A 19,621-nucleotide genomic window follows, 5' to 3' on the forward strand; every position below is an offset into this window, starting at 1 on the left:
CCTATGGGGTCTCGAATGGGAATGGGAAAGGTCTGGGCTCCCTGAGGGAGGAATTACCGGGCCCTCCAAACTCTGAATGGCCCGGTAATTCCCCATTCAGGGAACCCAGACCCGGACCTGGACCCAGACCCGGTTTTGGAGGCAGCCATGCCGCTAATAGCGGTATGGCTACCGCCAAAGCCATAATGAGGCCCAGAGTATTATTTTATATAATTGTTTTTGTGAGATGGTACTTAGTTCGGGAATTTGTGCTGTTAGGTGTACATAATCGATTATGGTACTGTGTTTGAATGGTGTAATGCACATTTTATAATGACCTGATATTGTTTTAATATCTTATGCAGTCCATCTGAGTGTGGCCTGCTAATTATTGCTATGGATTTTGGCGCATGGATGGGGTGCCATATTTTTGGTGTACGGGCATTGCGGGTACTGATATATTACCACATGCCTGGAATATAAGCAGCGGTATGCGTTTTGTGCTGCATCTTTCAACATCAGGATAGTGTGCCTTTATATGGGGCCTCATTACGACCCTGGCGGATGGACCATGGTGCTAGTAGCACCATGGTCCATGCCGGTAACTGTCCGACTCCGCCATGGCGGAATGGGGAATTACCACCCCATTCCGAGGTTGGTGGAGTGGTAATTCCCCCTTCCGCCATGGCCCTTCCCCATTCCCATTTTTGCCCCTTAGGGCATAATGGGAATGGGGAAGGCGCTAAGTACGGTGCCGCAAATTGCGGCACCGTACTTAGCACCAAGGTCCCTTTGCGGCATGGTTTTTAACGCCTGCAAAAAGCAGGCGTTAAAATCACCATCCCGCAAAGGGACCTTGTAATCAGGCGTTAAGGGTCAACGCCGTTTACGGCGCCGTAAAACCCTTAACGCCTGACTCGTAATGAGGCCCATGGTGTTCTGCTGTTTCCACAGCTTTTTGGTTGGTTTTAGACAGTATGGCACAGGTTCTGTATATGTTTTAAAATCATATTTCTACACCTTTCAGGTTAATACATGATTTTTTCAGAGTGGCCCTTGTTGTGTCTGTAGTCTGTGACTTCCCGTGGCCATCTTGGATCGGTGACATCACTGCCTGTGACCATCTTGGATCAGCCCCATCTCCAGCTGAAGGCCACAAGATGCTCTGCTGGGAACACCAATCAGGAAGAAATTGCAACTTGCCAGAAACACCATGGACAAAATCAGAGAGACCAACCAGTGATGGACTAGGCTATCAGGTAACAAGATTGTGTGTCATTGTAAAGACTGGAGGGGGTATCTGTACTCCTTCTCTCTATATGGCAGAGAGGAAACACATAGCACCCCAGCCAAAATTCCCTATATGGTAGAATGGATAAGCAACCAAGGCTTAAGCTCTCGGGAGGTGATGCTGGCAGGTTCATAGGTACAGTGTAGTCCCCAAGTCCCCCAAAAAGGAATATCCACACACTATGTTATTTGCTAACACAGTTCTTTATATATAAAAAAGGTTCAAGACATATACATCAAATAATAACCCACTTTGTATTCTGGAGAGTATAATATGGCAAATATATACAACGTCTATGTGGTACCACACTTAGCTTGTGACTCCTTTATAATGCATTAAATCATACAGTAATGGGTAACAGCATAGATAATACGAAGGAAGGCAAGTTAGTTTAAACAATGGCAGAATGGTTATCTTCTACTAAGACACAGTTCTGGGTGAGGATCCTCCCACAAGGGCAACCTGTAATAAAGGTAATTAAAAAGCCCAGTACATTAATGTTTAATAGTTTTGTTTCATGGTTAAAATGTTCATCTAGAAGAGTTAGAAGAGTTTTTCTGATGTTTTGTTGACAGATCTTTCGTGAGTGAACTCCCTTTAAAACAGGATACACAGGGCATTGAGATTCCTCATAGAAATGTGAACAATGGCATAGAGATAGCAGCTTCAATCTTGGCGGTGCTCTTCGTGATTAGTCGAGGAAGTCCTGGGTAGATGAGGCGTGTGGTGTACATTGATAAAAAGTGTTCTGTCCTGTAAAGAAGACTCAGTGAAGAACTCAGCGGGCGTCGGGTGTTGGCATCGGCATCAACGATCAGGACTCGACCACAGCTGGATTACAGCATCAAGCTGTTCTTGCTTCTGGGCAGCATGACTCGATGGGCTTCCAGCGGTTATGGAAATCCTCCAAACGCGGTCGATGGTGATGGACTTGATGGCCTTGATGGCCTGGTGCTTTACTTTAAGAACCACTTGAGCCTATTGTGCTCCCTCTCATTTCTGCTCTCTCTCTCTCCCCTACTCTGGAATGCATTTCCTCTCCCTCTACATGCTACCCCGACTCTGCCACTATTTAAATAGAACCTCAAAGCTCTCTTTCCTTCTGAAGTACCTGTTTCCTAGTACTCTACGCTACTGCAACACCCTGCTTTCCACTATCCCTACCCTACATGGACAACCCTACAGCTCTTTTCCATCACCCATCATCCTTAATTCAGCACTTTCTCAACAATCCCGTCCCTATGTTATTCTGCCCTTTCCGCATCCCTGGTTTATGCTTCCACCTTCGCCTGCAACATCTGGTCTTCAAGTCACATTCTCTCGCCCCATCGTAAAGGACCCATGCCTTAAGCGTTTTTGTGCCAAAAATGCATTGCTTTCCCTTTGACTTTAATTAATAATTAAAATTAAAATAATGCAGTAAAAATGGGTGCTTAGTGCTTAGTGTGATAATGATTCTGGGTGTGGACTGGGTATTATGTGTGGTCTATTTGTAGGGAAATTATATTTCAGAACCTTTCAGGTTGTGTGTGTTTTTATGAGTAGGTGTTGTTTCATATGTGGTGAGTGAGATGTTGCAATGTGCTGCTGTTGTTTACACACATATTGTGGTTGAGATGTGGTGCCACATTTATGGTGGCTGTGTGATGGCATGCTGTTTCCCCACATTTTGGGGCCCATAGAGGATATCCAAGCAGAAATTGTTCTAACCTGTTTGTGAGGATGGTTTTGTTAGCAGTTGTGGAGTGTCTACAAAGTAGGATGAGAAGCTGATGTTTAAGGTTAAGGGACACCCAATTCATCTTGCTATAATGTTTGTCTCTTTCCTCTGTGAAATACAGTTTGAATTGTTGGTGTGAATGTACAATTTTAACAATTGTATAAGAGAGGTTTGGTGTATAATGCTTTTGTAATAAAAATGCAAGTTCTGCACAGTGAAAAGGTGTGCACTTATCAATTGCGAGAGTAGCCCTGCAAAAGGGGGCAGGGGCTCCTTTTAATCGTTGTACAAGTCAAGTCCATAATAAAAGTAACTCATATATATATAATTAATGTAGGGGCACAGGTAAGTATAACTAAACATAGGGGTAGGCTGACGTGCGGTAAATAGGCCTTGCAGCATGCATTTGCAGCAAACGTGTGTTTGCTTTTTTGTTAACCTGCAACAAAGCCACAGTGGCTGGTAACACTTTGCTGGTCCCACAATCCCAGTCTAGCATCGTAAGAAGCAAACCATAGTTGTTATTTTTCGAGGTCATAGATTAGAACCCATTTGTCCCGCTGACAGGCAAGGAGAGCATAACCATTTAGTAATTACAAAATGATTTGCAAAAGCTGATTTTTAGATGGAGTCAAAAGAACCACTGTGGTTTCAATTTGCCCCTCAGAAGGAAGTTGGAGATTTCTTAATATGCAACATGTGTATAGCAGTATGTCTGTGTTTGAAGGCTCTGACAGTGTCATGGTAAGGAGCGTTTCTCATGAGAACTTAGATGAGATGACCGGGGCAGATGTTTCAATTAATTATCATAATGTGGAAAGTGGGAGTTGGATTGTGACATCACATATTTTAATTGAGGGTGGTGTGGGAAGGTTTGTGGACCCAATTACAGACCATAATGTATGTTCTTCTACAAGGGTACAATATGTGAGCACCAATCAGCTTGGTGTGGGGAGATTTGTTCATGTTGCAAAGTTACTAATGTTAAATAGCTCTATTATTATACAACTCTTAGATTTAGGGGAGATTCTTTGACAGTGCCTTTTCAGGCAGATCTGTTCCACAATCAGTTTGAATATAGCTGTCACAGACCCCCTGATCTATATTTTTGGAGACCCCAGCGAGATCTCTCCGCCTTTCGACCGAGGTGTGGGGATTCCATCCGTGCTCCCAGAGAAGTGCGGGACAGCGTCCATTGGAGGTCTGCAGATGCCAATGTCCCAAGGTTCCACCTGGTCCAGCGCTGCCTTTACACCGACTGAAGTGCAGTCCATAAATGGGAGACTCTGAAGACGAGAGAAGGGAAGAATATCCTAAAAGGATACGTGTGTGTACTCATGCATGAAAAGCATGAGGAGTCGGAGGGACTATTTTTGGTGTATATCGATGCACCCTCAGAGTGGTGGAGGTCAATTGACCACAGCAGTCTCAGATTTTAAGTCTGTTGATCTAATAGGGTGCAGGTGGACGGTGGCACATCTGGGCTTGAGCAGAGGGTTGTGTAGTAAGTGGCAGAACTTGTTAGACAAGAGTTGCGCGTAGTGCAGGCAATTGGTATAATTACATAATTTTATTCTCTTTGTGGAAGAATTCATTAAGGGACATGCACGCACATGTTTTATTTTTTAGTGTTGTGGAAACTGGTCATAATATTTGTGTAATGTGTCTATGGAGCTGACGGAAGGGCCAGAGCTGAAATAAAGTTCACTTATTTACAGAGCTGCGTAGTGCGAGTTAAAGACGCAGTCGAGTAAAAGGAGGAGTAACTGTTCTTTTAACAAATTAAAGAAGGGCATTTTTATGGTGTTAGCTCTGGGGAGAAGGCCATTTGTGCACTAAAACAACCCAACACGACGGGCCTGTGGAGAAGGCCAGTGTATGCAAGTGTGGAGTGCATGGTACAAAAGGGTGGGGCCTCTGGATAGGCCAAGAGTGTAGGAAAATAGGGCAAACAAGCAAGTGGTAAGTATAAAATTGAGTGAGTGAGAATGATTGAATAAATGTTAAGAGTTTAAAGGTTTCAATTATAACGGAGAGGAAAAAAAGGGATGGAAGAATATTCTGACAATAAGGATTAAGGTGCGATACTGATGTCCTATTAGATGGATGCATCACTTAACATGTGTAGGAAACTGCCCTAATATTGTGACAAAATAACAAAGTACCATTTTGAATGGGTACATGACCAAATGGGGAAATGCTACAAGGAATGGCCTGGAGAGGGAACTTTCGATAAAAATATTATTGACAGTATGTATTCATATTTGTCGGCTACCCACAAGGTGCAAATCTTAAAAAGAGGTATTCTGGATGGTCCAACCACCCCCACTCTCTGGGCCTGGCATTTCTTGGGATCAGAAATAGACACTCTGGAGCAAGCAAGACACTCAGGCAAGTTTCAGAAGTCATCAGGTTTATTTTCTTCCAGCAGGCAATACACATCATACACCAGGGACATCTCAGGAACTCTGCTGTAAATCACTGGGTTCACCCACCCTTAAATACAGTCCTAGGGAGGTGAGGTAATGGTTTGGTCATAAAGACAGCCCCTTTTTGTCTGTGATTAGTTAATTTTACATGGCATGATCAATGTGCTGTCCTTCTCCCTACTTGTGATTTGCTGGCCTATCTGCCACTCGACCTAGTCTAAACTGGTTCTAGCCACTCCTTGTCCCATCCTTTGTCCCCTGCATGAACTCTTCATGAAAGAACTGTCCAGTGAGGTCACTCTGAGTTACCACAAAGCAACCATTTTGTCTGCTCAAACAAGTATCCATTTTGAAGTGCCTGATCTTGTATCAAAACCTAAAATGGCCGCCCTTATTACAAAATGCCTGACCTACCCACATTTACCTAAAATTTGGGACCTGCGCTAATTTGGATTTAGAATCTTTGATAATATATCATAACATTTGCTACCTGACACTTTCTCTACTGCACATAACTTTCTAAACATGGATTGGTTTTAAAGCGCTTTGCTGCAAAGCACTATAATTCTTATTTCTACAACATTTAGAGTCCTTGATCACCCCACCAAGTTATCTACGTTCGGTTTGAGGGGGAGTGGGTCTATCTCCACTACATACAGTTTGAGGGGGAGGGTCTATGCACTTCTGTACAGAGGCAGGACATTTTAGGACTTTGGAAGTTGTACAACGAAGAGGATAAAGAGACGGTGAAGGGGAAGGAGGAGGAGGAGTACGGTTGTGCCCCACCACACCATTTATAATCTACCTATTACTAAAACCTGCTGCAGGATATACACATTCTAAACGAGTGTCTGAATATAAGAAAGGAACACATAAAAGGAAAGATGAGGGTGAAGTGAGTACTAGCAGTGAGGATGAGATGGTGAGATGGAAATATTCCAGATCTGTCAGACATGGGTTAAATATTGGCTCATAAAATGAAACCTGATGAGGACCCCGTGGAAATATATGTCATCCATACAAGAAATGTGGAAACACGAACATAAACAGTAAAAATGTAAGTCATAGGCACCCCTCTGCGAGAACAAACACGGATAAATGACCTGTTCTTTGGGAAGGTACCCACTCGAGAGTCCGCAGCAACACTTTAGCTAACTGTACCTTTCACAGAATGGAAATTTCCATTTGCATATCAGTCTTTGTCCTGCCCACATGGCCAGTCCAGAACCAAAATGCTATGGCAATTACCTTCTGAACAAGAGTACCAACAGCAACCCCAGACACGTGTTTCAGTTTTGTTGTGGCTCATCAGTGAGGTGGAGCTGTGCTTCTCTGAGCACAGTGAGCAAGCAGTCAACATCTGGATGTCTATAGGAAACCTATGGTGAATAAACAGTCTTGGGTTGACAAAATAACTTTGTTTTATCACATTTGAGAGATGGGGCTCCCTGCAGATGTGCAGACATCCTTAGAGAAGATAGTGGAAAATGAAGCAAAAGGGTGGGCTGAGATAGAGGCGAAAACTGTACATTATTGAAGAAGAAAGCAAGCAAAGGATAAGGAGACAACTGACAATGCAACTGTACATTATTGCAGAAGAAAGCAAGCAAAGATAAGGAGACAACTGACAATGCAACAAAAGCTGAAAACAAAATTAGTTCTGAAAAAACTGCCTAAAATAAATATGGAAGGATCAGTGCTCACAGGGCCAGTTATCGTTCTACAGGCACAGCATTCACAGCAGGGGGGTTCACCCAATCATCAGTGGGCAGGGTGCATACGCAGCAACAGCCTGCATTTGTAAACATGCTGCAACAGCCTGGGGTTATGCAGAAAGTTGTAGTAAACAGTTACACAGTATCGTATCAGACAGGGAGAGGATATTGCATACATGGAAGGGGAATGGGGTTGCAGAGTGTGGAAAGTGTGTTTACTGTGTCAGTGATGTGATCCTGCTGCCGCTGAGAAGAAAGCTGTTTTTATACTGCTCCGGACCTTATGTGCTGCATAAACCCTCCCCCGGATGCAGAGCATTGCGGAGCGTGGAGAGTGTGTTTACTGTGTTCACTGGGAGCACAATAGAGCACCGTTGCTGGATCGAGTCGCATCTACCTCTTCAGTTTGAGCAGAAAGAGGGAAAGAAAAGTGAACTGCCGGTGGCCAGGAGGCAAACTCATTTGAGACTGTGACGCTGGCTGTCGGAATCAGCAACAGCAGGTTGTGTGGCATGCTATCAAGTAAGTGAAAATCAAATGGAACAAACATTATTTGCATGCAAAATGACTAATGCAGCTCATACTGCAAATGCAGAGGAAAACACAAACACTCAAAAGAGCATTTAAAATGAGAGAAAAGTAGCAGGGGGAATTGTCGCGCTTGAGAGGCAGGCGTTGATTATCCCTGCTACTAACAGTTTGGTGCTGTTTCATATTCTCAGAATGAAAGAAAAGGTCTCAGTGAGCTTTGTGCCCTCCCTGAGAGTCTTGACTTGGTGAATCGTAGAAAAAACAAAATTAAGTTCCTTTGAACATTGTAGGCCTACTAAACGTCTTGAACCTAAGAGGTCGGAGAAGCGAGACGATTTAGAGGCAACGACCGAAGTGACAAAAGTGAATGTGAAATGCATGTTGGAGAGTAAGAAGAGTGAAGCTTACATGTCAGCAATTGCATGATCGCCAATGAGAATACAGAATGAAGGACAGGATGAGGTGTTTGCAAATTCAGAGCTGGTCCTAAGTAACATACAAAGAAGCACCTGTGAGGAGCAAGAGGGAGAAGGGAGACTGGAAAGGCATAATTATATTGCCGTAGCTGACAAACTAATTGAATACCTAATGGAAATCAACATGGCACTAGGAACAAGTACAAGTAAGGCAGTCTCTGATTCAACACAAAATTTACTGAATAAGACCTCAGGAAGGACGCATTGACTGGGCACAATGAATATGTATATCATTGACAAAGATCAAAAGGGGCGGAGGTTAAAAATGCACACAGTCAGGAACAAATCCTGGATAGTCACAAACGGAGACGATTAGAATCAAGCCCCAATTTAACTATCAGCTGCTCACAAAACGAGGTGGAAGTGATATTGTTACTGAGGTGCCCAGAATAAAGGACCATGATCAAGAACCGCTCAAAATCAAGCAATGGAGGACAAAAAGAGGGATACAGAAACAAGCGACTACACAGACACTGAGCAAGAAACCTCTTCGGACTCCTCATTTATTGAGAGATTTTCCAAAAATAAGAGGAACAAGGCCAAAAGTGAATAAAATCAAAACACCAAAGCCTCCAATTATATAACCTGACTGCTGTCAATTGGTGGAACAAGTAATAAATGAATTACAACCAAATCTAATATCGACCCTGACCATCATTGTGGCGCCATTAATAAAACTATAAGGACAATTGAGTGAGAACCTAAAAGATCAAAACACATTAATGGTGTTAATGAACTCAAAAGTGATAAATATGGAAACAGGATTACAAGGAATGACATCTCAAGTGAATAATGACTTGAAAAAAAAAGAAATGCTGGAATGTATTGAAAGATTCCCTGAAAAACAACGCTGAGGACAAGAGATTGTTGGCTGAGTTGGTAAAATAGACCCTGACGCTGAAGAGACAACAGATCAACTATGAGGAACAAGTAAAGGTACCCAAGGAAAGCATAGTGAGAACTCCGGGTTGGGCTGAATTTACTACCTCTAAAGGACCGACACATGAGATTCAGAAGCAGAAAGAAGCAGAAAAGGAGAGTGGTCAGAACCCAAACAGAAATGTCCCGGAAAGTGGTGTGGTGGAAATTATTGAGTTGGCACAGAGAGAGGATACAGGGATGAACAGAAAGAAAAATAGTTCACTTCAGGATCCCATTATCCAGACGGTTTTAGGCAGTAAGGAGGTACAAAGTCAGGTGAAGCCCTCCACATCGACAAATATAGAGGGTACTAACAATATATGTGAGCCACGAGGCAAAGCACAACAACCTTGGTCACTAACTGGAAATGAAACGTTTGCAATCTTCGAGAAAACAAAGAGAAATTGTCAGATGACAAAAGAAACGAAGATAGAAGTGAAACAGAAAAAATAAAATAAAAGCATGTTGTTTCGCAAGAATATTCATGCATAGAATTCCTGTAAATTCTTAAGGAATATTAAATCATTAAACGTAACAATTCACACAGATCCAAAGAAGAATGCAGGGGGATCGAGCAATGAGGTGATACAACTTGAGAAGTACGTTTAGAATAGTGATCCTCAATTAAAAGAGACAGAAGGAGAAGCCTTACATCTCCAAGTGAAAGAAACAGAAGTTGAAGGTTCACACCCTCCGTCTACCGAGGAATTTAAGATAATGGAAGATCTCACTAATCTGTCATCCTATGAGACAGAGATCGAAGCAAAACTTGAAGAACAGTCGGTAAATTGTGAGGACCAGATCCTACTTGAAGCATCCGAACAAAAATGCAGGTGGAACATCTACTAAAAGAACTTGCATCATCCTGAATACGCCCAAACATGAAAAGAATGTATTGCCAACTGGAAAAGCGGAGGGAGATGCTAAATACATTTTCCAGATGCTTGATGCCCAAAGAGATGTAATTATAAGTAAAACAAATGGAGAAGATATGCTAAAAATGCAAGCATCTGGAAGAGCATGGCTAAGTGATGTAATAAACAAGAGACAAAGCCATCCTTCTGCCCCAAAGGCATTCTGAGCAGCAGACCTAATGAGGACAACAGAGTAAATGGAGATTATACATGGAGAAATGATAAATGGCAAGTGGCCAGTGAAATTCGAAAAAAAAGAGATCAGAAGACAAAAAATCCATACAAATATTTTTCTTTTGCTGTAAAGAGGTGAAAAAGCAGATGAAGAGCTAATTCTTAATCGTCAGAATGTCCTGCAATTATTTAAATACATTCCCCAAATGAGTTCAATAACCTCTGAAGACATTAAAACTGTGGAATTCGTGCAAGAAGGAATTTGCGATAGAGAATTGCTTCACATATATTCAAAGTCTATTCGAGATATTATTATGAGTAATAACACAGAGCTAAGTGTGTTAGGTTTCCAAACACAAGATAATAAAAGAGATGTAATCAGGAAGACATCAATAGGTGATTCTACCTATTAAATGAAGAGATGACGGATGCAAAAATGAAACAAAAACTAGGCCAATTTGAGATGGATACGTTTGTAAAAACAAATAAAAGAGGAAAAAACATAATTGATGATCAAGACTCAGGAAGTGATGGGAGTAATGATGCGATGGCGAGCCCAATGAAAGAAATAAAGATTACAATTGATTATAATGATAAACAAACAAAAATGGAACAAGAGAAAAATAGAGAAGAAAATCTGGTGATGAAACCTGGCAATTGGAGTTGGTTCAGGTCATTGAACATGAGACAAGACAATTAATGTCAAGAAATTAAAAAAGACACAGTAATACAAATGGGCATGTGCAACACCTGTGGATTTACTCATTTGTTTACGGAAACTCCAGCATGCCTGAAAACCCTTGACATAATCTGCTCCAGGAAACATAGCTTTTAACCATGCCAATTGCGGAAGGTTATGAAATTGGCTGTAATCCGGAATGTTACCAAGATTGAAAGTCAACAATCAAATAAAAAAACAAAGAATGTGTTAAATGTTATTAATAATAAATGGGCAAAATAATGCTACAGATAAGTGGGCAATGTTGGATGAAATGTGTGAACTGATAGATATAATGAGGAGTAATGAAAGAGATGCAAACATTGTCTTATGTGGGGATCTAAATATGGAATGTATCTCGTTAAAGAATCCCAATATGGAAAATCAAGAAAGTCACAAACAACAAAGCATCAAGCACAATAAAGACAGCATGGAAAGAAGAGATGGAGGTGAGAGGGATAGTGCTATTGAATGGTTACACAACTGGTGACATACCCCCCCATACCTACGTGGAAACGTGTCACAAGCAAATCTATTTTGGACTACGTTCATGCTACAGAAGAAATAGGTCAGAAAATGTGTAAGTTTGAGTTTATAGAGATGACACAAAGTGTTCACCATCTGGTCCTAATTAAAATAGATGGACTACAAGGTGATCCTCAAGAAATATCGAGTCCTACAGTGACTGTTAGACGAAGGAAAAATCAAAAGTCTAACAAAAAAGCTGACGGCCAATGAACAGAGCAAAGGGAAAGATTTAATTGAATATCCTGCATTGTTGCAGCAATATACACAGACTCGAGCTATGGAAAAAAAGCCAGGATATAAGTGACAACATGTATACGATACTGTAATTGTGAATAAAAAATGTGAACTAAGAAAGCTCATTAGAGAAATGAACTGCATACAGAGAATAGATTGAGCAAAAGAAATAAAAAGAGTTAAGTCGCGATACAAATGCTGGCTACGAACACATAAGTATATCATGTTGCAAAACGCTGCTGAAGAAATGATGAAGGTCTTGGGGTGAAAAGATTCAAAACGTTTCTGGGCGATCATAAATAATGTGGAAACATCATCAGGAGCCATACAGAACAGCATGGTGTCAGAAGTGGACTGGATAAATCACTTTACAGAACTATTTAAGAATCAAACAAATGAGAAAGGTAAACAATGTTAAGGGACTTCTCAGAGCTCGACCCCGGGATCCTGTTGACATGGTCAACAATTCTAAGAGAGAAAATGACTTCTCAAAGATGGACAAGTATTTGTGCAAACATCAATCCCTGAACATTGGGGATCAAGATCGTCAGGTGAAGGTACTCAACAGAATATTTTGGACTCCAGTTTGTCTTTTCAAACATGGTTTATTGAACTCCGGCACATGCTGGTGTTGTGCTCTAGGCCAAGGTACATTAGAGCATATGTTGTGGGATTGTATTAAAATGAAGGAATTTTAGAACGGAATCGTGAAGGTAATGCATGCTGTCCTGGGGAAGAGCTGGAATAAAACTTTGAAATATTGATCCTAGGTGAAATGATCTTGTGGAAGACTTGAATGATAACCAAATCACCAGGATTATGAGAGGAGCAGCAGTGGCAAAGAGATTAATATTAAGTAGATTGAAGTCAGCTGACTATATGAACTGGTGCAAATGGTTAGAGGAAATGTCCAAAATGTGCAATATTGAACGGGTAAATTACATGTTGATGAAGATGGTTTCAAGATTCCTGAAGATCTGCGGGCCATTTCTGGATCTAAATCTGTCATAGAGGGTGTTTGATTTGAGGGCTGCAAGAAAGATAAGTACTAATAAGTATTGAATTATTATATGTTATTGAGGGTAAGTGTTCAAAAATGTTAAAAGATTATTTAATTTTTTTAGGTGTAGGTGTCGGTGGGGTGAGGGTAGGGGGTGGGGATATTTTTATGTTTTGTTTATATGTTGGGAAGTGTTTCATATGCAGGACCCATTATTTTGTATGCATTGTATTATATTTTAAGAAAATAACACATTTGTTCCCAAAAAAAGAGAAAGGTAAACAGGTGCAAGATCTTGAATCCTGGGAAATAGAAATCAAGAGAGAAGACATACTTTATAACATCAGTAAGTTAAGTACATCAAGAGAGGCCGGACCTGATAGGTTAAGTAACCACATAATTAAGCAGAACCCACAAGAATGGATGGAATTTTGTGATAATTTGTTTAAAAACATCATAAAAGAAAGAAGGATGCCACGTCTGTGGAAGAGCACTATTATTGTGCCCATTTTTAAAAAATGAATAAGAAAGAATCCTAAAAATTATAGGCCAATAGCGCTCTTCAACATAATAAGAAAGCTATTTACGACGGAACTGTTGAATCAATTAACAAAATGGATTGGCCATACAGGATTGACGGATACCCGCCAGACAGGCTTTGTCAAAGATGTTGGATGTGGGGTCAATATATTTCTGATAAATCTGCTGAAAATGAAGGCCATTAAGAAAGGACAAAACTATATCTAGCTTTTGTCGACATGGCTCAAGACTTCGATAGCGCTGACCGCGAGCTTCTGTGGAAAAATGAATACATCGTAAATGCCTGAGAAGCCTCCTGAGCACAATACAAAATTTCTATTCTAATACAGATATTAAAGTGAAACTTGATCAAAAAGAAACGCTGTCAACTGCAATAACAACAGCTAGAGGCATAATACAAGGGTGCCCACTGGGAGCAACTTTTTTCAATAAGTTTATTGCGGACATAGGAGAGGACATAGAGGCAGTGAGTGCTTTGCAGCTGAGGAACAATGGGAACAGGCTGAGCTACATAATATATGCTGGTGACATTGTCCTGCTAGATGTGACACCTATCGGACTACAGCACAAACCAACAGCTTTGAATTGGAACACTGAAAGAAATGGATTACCTATAAACACTGCAAAGACCGAAATACTCGTCATGCAAAATTTGAGGAGCAAAGTGTACAACCAAGAAACCATTTAGATGGTCAATTGGCAAAGACCAAAAAAAATGTACAAACCAAATACCTAGGAGTGCTCCTTAGCTCACAGATAATGGATGATCCAATGATTCAAAAAATCAAAAGGAAATGCAATATGAAAACCACACTGGGGTTGATCACAAATAAAAACTATGGCAAATTCACACTGAAGCCAGTAATGGAGTTCTATAGGACCAAAGTGATACTGAGTCTAACTTCTGGAGGAGAAGCCATGTTAGGATGCCATCTTTCGATATGGTCATGCTTGTATTACATTAAGCTCGATTAGCGCAAGTGTCCTATGGAAAACGCTAGCCTTGTATAGAAAAGTGTTGGGTGCTATAGCAAATACTGCAATTTAAAATCTTGAACAAATCAAAGAACGAACCATCGAATATGATACTTGACAGATGGAAGTGTGTGAGCTCTGCTTAAGGCAACTAAACACAAACTTAGAGACATTAATCCAAAATCCAGAGAGTGTAAAGAAAAAGCTATGGAATCAAGATTGGAGGGAAACAGCAGAGCAAAGATTGATTCATACATGTATGAAAGATGCGGCTCTGGAGGCAAGGGCAAGAAATTGTCTACCTACGTACCTACAAAGATTCCCATGTGTGTGTAAAAGGAACACTTTCCCGAAATTTAAAACCAAGGAAATAGTAAATATGAGAAGTAAGAAAAGAAAAGAAAATAACTGCTTCAGGTTTTGTCAAAAGAAAGAAGAATCACTGAAGCATCTTATCCTATATTGCAGCAGTCTCAGACTTTTAAGAATAATTCATTTGGGAGGTGAAATAGCAAAAAGATCCTGCCTCAATGGAGAGGAATGGTGGTGTTTGATGGCCGATGGGAATAATAACAAGTTGACTTTTGCATTAATATCCTATTTAGAACAATTAGAGGAAAAATTTGCAATCACAAGCGGTGGACTCGAACAATTTTAAAGACCAAAAAAGAAAGCTATTCTCTTTTGAGTATGTTATGAAATATGTGTGGTTCTATTTAGATGATATAGGTTATTTGCTGATTGCTTCTTTGATTTTTAATTGGTGGATTATAGTATTCATTTATTATCTTTGTTTTCATTTTTATTTTATTTTTTAAAGGTTTTTCATAAATCTAAATTAAAAAAAAAGAATGAGGTACAGAGGCATGGTTTGGGGGACATTGTTTTGCATGTGGAAATGATGGTTATTTGGTACAGATATGCCCACTAATAGCACAATCAGGCCAACAACAGCAACCGTATACAACCGCACCACAGCAAATACAGGTGATGCTGCAGCAGCAATGACAGATGCAGACCACACAACCACTGGGCATATCTTGCTAGGGACAAATTCAAGTGCAAGGTGGGATGGTGGCAGGAACCACAGGTACAATAAGCATACTGCATGTACCAGTACAGACGCAAGGACAAGAATGGGTCACATTATTGGGACAGAACACTGTAACCCAATACACTGGAGTGACAGTGGTGGGTGGTAATCCATTTAGATCATCCACCAATACATTTTCCTAATAGAGGTGCCCATGCAGAGTGAGAGTGTGTCATGTTCTATCAGTAACTGAGGACCCTGAGGAGGAACCAGAGGTAGCAGTTCCTGCATAAAAGGAGAAGGAATTCCATTATCTTACAAAGGTTTGGACACACACAGCTTTTTGGGGACAATTCTGAAATATCCTCTGACAAAAGATTTAACCTTGGCAATAGGGACACAGAATATTGTAGCACCACTACTGTATTCAAAAGATACTATCATCAACATTCTGTTAAGGGACTTACTCAGCAAATTGAATGTATCCAGCTAGGGTGGCAGTGTTGATTAAGGCATACTATGCACACAGCACAATAAGAGGAATAGCAACACACATGGAGGTGTTTTTGTATGGGGTGCATGTGTTGTTGGGATGGTTACCAGGAATTGGAGGATGGGTGTTTTGGCTGTCCAACAAGTTTTTGTTCATGCCACAGTGTCCCTCCTCTGTTAGTTCAGACACACAAACACAGCTCTTACTACAGGAAGTAGCGGTATGAAAGGACAAGATCATAATGGTTGCCACTGATGAAGACAATATGCAATGTCATTCAATATTATGTATTGATCCCACACTACAATAAAAGGAGCAAGTGACGCAGAGTTGTTTGCAACAAAAGACAATGACAAAGGAGAGGTAGTGTTTGAATTGAACATACCATGTCCAGTACACATAAAAGAAAGGGTAGATTACCAGATAAATAAAATAAAAAATTAAAAAATACATATGAAAGAAGATTCGGAAAAGGTACCAAACAGCTTATGGACAACAGGGTCCCATAGTGTAGGGATACTGAAAGGGCAGTACACCTCAAATTCATAGAAGGAACATATTGCCTCAAGTAAAGCAGGACCCCCTTACTCGAGAAGCAGATGAAGGGATTTATTGGACACTGCATGCCTATTGGCAGCAAGGCATAATACAGGGGAGCACATCACCTTGCAACACGACTATCTATCTGATCAATAAAGCAAAATAAGGGGTGTGGCATTTTATACAGGATCTACACCCTCTTAAGAATATTATAGATGCAGAGTATCCATTGGTCCCAAATACCGTGATGATTTGTTGTAGCATTCCATCAGAGAGACACTTTTTTACTATGGTAGATTTGAAGAATGCATTTTTCTCCATTGCACTACACCCAGACTACAGGTATCTCACCACATTTACTTATCGCAAGAGCAGATTCTAACACTGTAGAATGCCCCAAGGGTACTGTGAGAGACCTGGCATCTTTAACAGAGTTATACAAATGTATTTGAGCAATTTACAGGTTGCAAGCATGGTGATACAGGAGGTTGACGATTTATTGGTATGTAGCACAACAGAAGAGGAGTGTAGAAAGCCTGTGACACTACAAACATTGCTAGCTGTCAACACATACAAAGAGACATAGAGGAATTGCAAAACTGTCAAAAACAAGTGGTGTCCCTGGTTCAGATTGTGTCAGCAGATGGGATAAAAATAACACCAGAATGATTAGAGGCCATATATGTAACTCTATGACCAAAAACAGTCAAAGAGATGCAGAAATTCTTGGGCCTATGCAACTACAGCAGGGCATGGATTTTACATTACTCCACTTACACCTGGTCATTTCTACAATCATAAAAAGAAGCTCAGAAACACAAATATAACATAAAATGGACAGCTGAAATGGGTGAGAGTTAGCAGATGCATCAGTACTGGCTAGACCCAATTACAAATAGAAGTTTCATCTATTGTAGGTGGAGAGGTAATGACAGCTGTGCTACCATAGAAAAAGGGACAGGGACACAATCCACTTGCATATTACAGTGGATAACCAAAGGCTGCAATGTGGGGACATTTTGCATGTGAGCAGACACTTGCTGCTGCTTCATTTGCAACTGAGAAGGCTTCCATAATAACTATGGAGTAACTCATAATTTTATATGTGGAGCATGCACTATTCGCAACACTGGAAAAAAACAAAATCAAAATTGACAACTCAGAGATCTTCAGGGCATGAGGTAATACTGTCAAACCCAGCAATAGAAGTGGTGAGATGTAGGACTATGAATCCAGCAAAGTTAATTGCTGAAATAATTGATGAGGAAAATTACATGCATGACTGCATAGCATGCATAGTCAGGTGTGAAGGTAAACCCCCTGCTTAAGGAAGAGGTGATTGAAGGGGGGCACATCATTTTAATTGATGGGAGCTCCAGTATTGATCAGATGACAGGACAATGGCATTCAAGTTACACAGTGGTGGGGCACAGACATGGAGTACACACAGGAGAGGAGTTGATAGTGTACTCACAGACGCGACTACTGGAGCACTACTCTGAACAAGTAGCAGAATGGGTGACCTTGATTGAGGACTTGAATATATTAGAGGGATAGCCTATGTTACTTTCATGGTGCACCCAGTACTAGCAAGGGGGGAGAAGCCTCTTCAACAGAAGTGATGGCACACCTGTTCAGCATGCAGGATTACTCCGTAAATTATTAGAAATGTTACCACTCCCAGTAGAACTAGCTTTAATAAAATGCAAAGCCCACATAGGAGGGCATGATTTTATTTCATTAGGATCAGCAAAGAAAGTAACATGTGTACTATTCACAGGCGAAAAGGAAACCATACCCCTACTGGCAGTGATAAAAGTGGCAGAAGCTTCCTTGTGGTGGCCACCAAACAGTGGAACAACCTTCCAAACACACTGAGAGCCAAAGGTTTCTACTGGGCCTTCCACAAGCACCTCAAGCCTTGGCTTTTCACCCAGGAACTAGCACATAAACAGCTATACTATCCACACCTACATCCTATACACCGAGCACCAGTATATCACTGCATTCACCTTAACACCATGTGGACTTTATTCTACTATATTGCCTCCATGCCTACTGTAATAACCTGCTGATAACCTGCCTGCCATGCAATACTTGGTACATTACTTGTTTAATACTGTCATACTCACCTTCCATCAAAATGTATTACTAGCAACCCTGTAAACCACGTTGCAATCATATCATCTACGTAACCTTGTAACCCTCTGCAACCTCATTTGATCGTTGTCTGTCAAGTAAAGTGTCCAGATGCCTTTGGGCTTGAAGCGCTATATAAATAACTAAATAAATAATACATTACCAGAAAACGTTAATGCAAACTTAGGTGGCCCGGTACCTAATACGCATTACTGTTTGCTCTGAACTGTGGTAAACTAGGGTGTTTTTCTCCCCTCGCAGGATTCTCAAATTTAGGTGGCCCGGTACCTAATACGCATTACTGTTTGCTCTGAACTGTGGTAAACTAGGGTGTTTTTCTCCCCTCGCAGGATTCTCAAACTTAGGTGGCCCGGTACCTAATACGCATTACTGTTTGCTCTGAACTGTGGTAAACTAGGGTGTTTTTCTCCCCTCGCAGGATTCTCAAACTTAGGTGGCCCGGTACCTAATACGCATTACTGTTTCTGAACTGTGGTAATCTAGGGTGTTTTTTCTCCCCTCGCAGGATTCTCAAACTTAGGTGGCCCGGTACCTAATACGCATTACTGTTTGCTCTGAACTGTGGTAAACTAGGGTGTTTTTCTCCCCTCGCAGGATTCTCAAACTTAGGTGGCCCGGTACCTAATACGCATTACTGTTTGCTCTGAACTGTGGTAAACTAGGGTGTTTTTCTCCCCTCGCAGGATTCTCAAACTTAGGTGGCCCGGTACCTAATACGCTTTACTGTTTGTTTGCTCTAATTGTGGTAACTTGTGCTTGCCGCTCACTTCCTGTCTGCGTGCTCTCGTTTCGTCTGTCTCCCCCCCTCCCTCCAACTCCATGGTGCTCTCTGTCTCGCCTATCTTCTCTAACTGCTTCTCCATTGACTATCCTGCTCTCCTCACTAAATCTGGTAGGAAAAAGTTTAAAAAGGACATCCTGGTCTCCAACCCAGGCCTCCCTATCGCTGACACCTACACTAGTGCCTGCTCTAAGGAAACTCTCACTGACATCCTCTTTTTCGTGCTTTCGCCTGACCTATGGACACTTCATATGGTCTCTGTGCTCTCTCCTTTCTCCTCCTCTCCCATTAATGGTGGCACCCGTTGGGATGTCCTCTTGGCCCCCTTCCGCTCCTCTAAGGCCATCATTAATGTCTACGCTAATGGGACCATCTTAGTCCAAGGCCCTCAGGCCATCCTTCTCCTCTTTGATAGACGCTTCCCACACCTCATCAACTTCCTCTCCTCTCCTGCTGTCCCCCCTCCTCT

The sequence above is a fragment of the Ambystoma mexicanum genome, chromosome 5p, assembly GCF_040938575.1.
Source record: "Ambystoma mexicanum isolate Mex_15411 chromosome 5p, UKY_AmexF1_1, whole genome shotgun sequence".
NCBI classification, from domain to species: Eukaryota; Metazoa; Chordata; class Amphibia; order Caudata; family Ambystomatidae; genus Ambystoma; species Ambystoma mexicanum.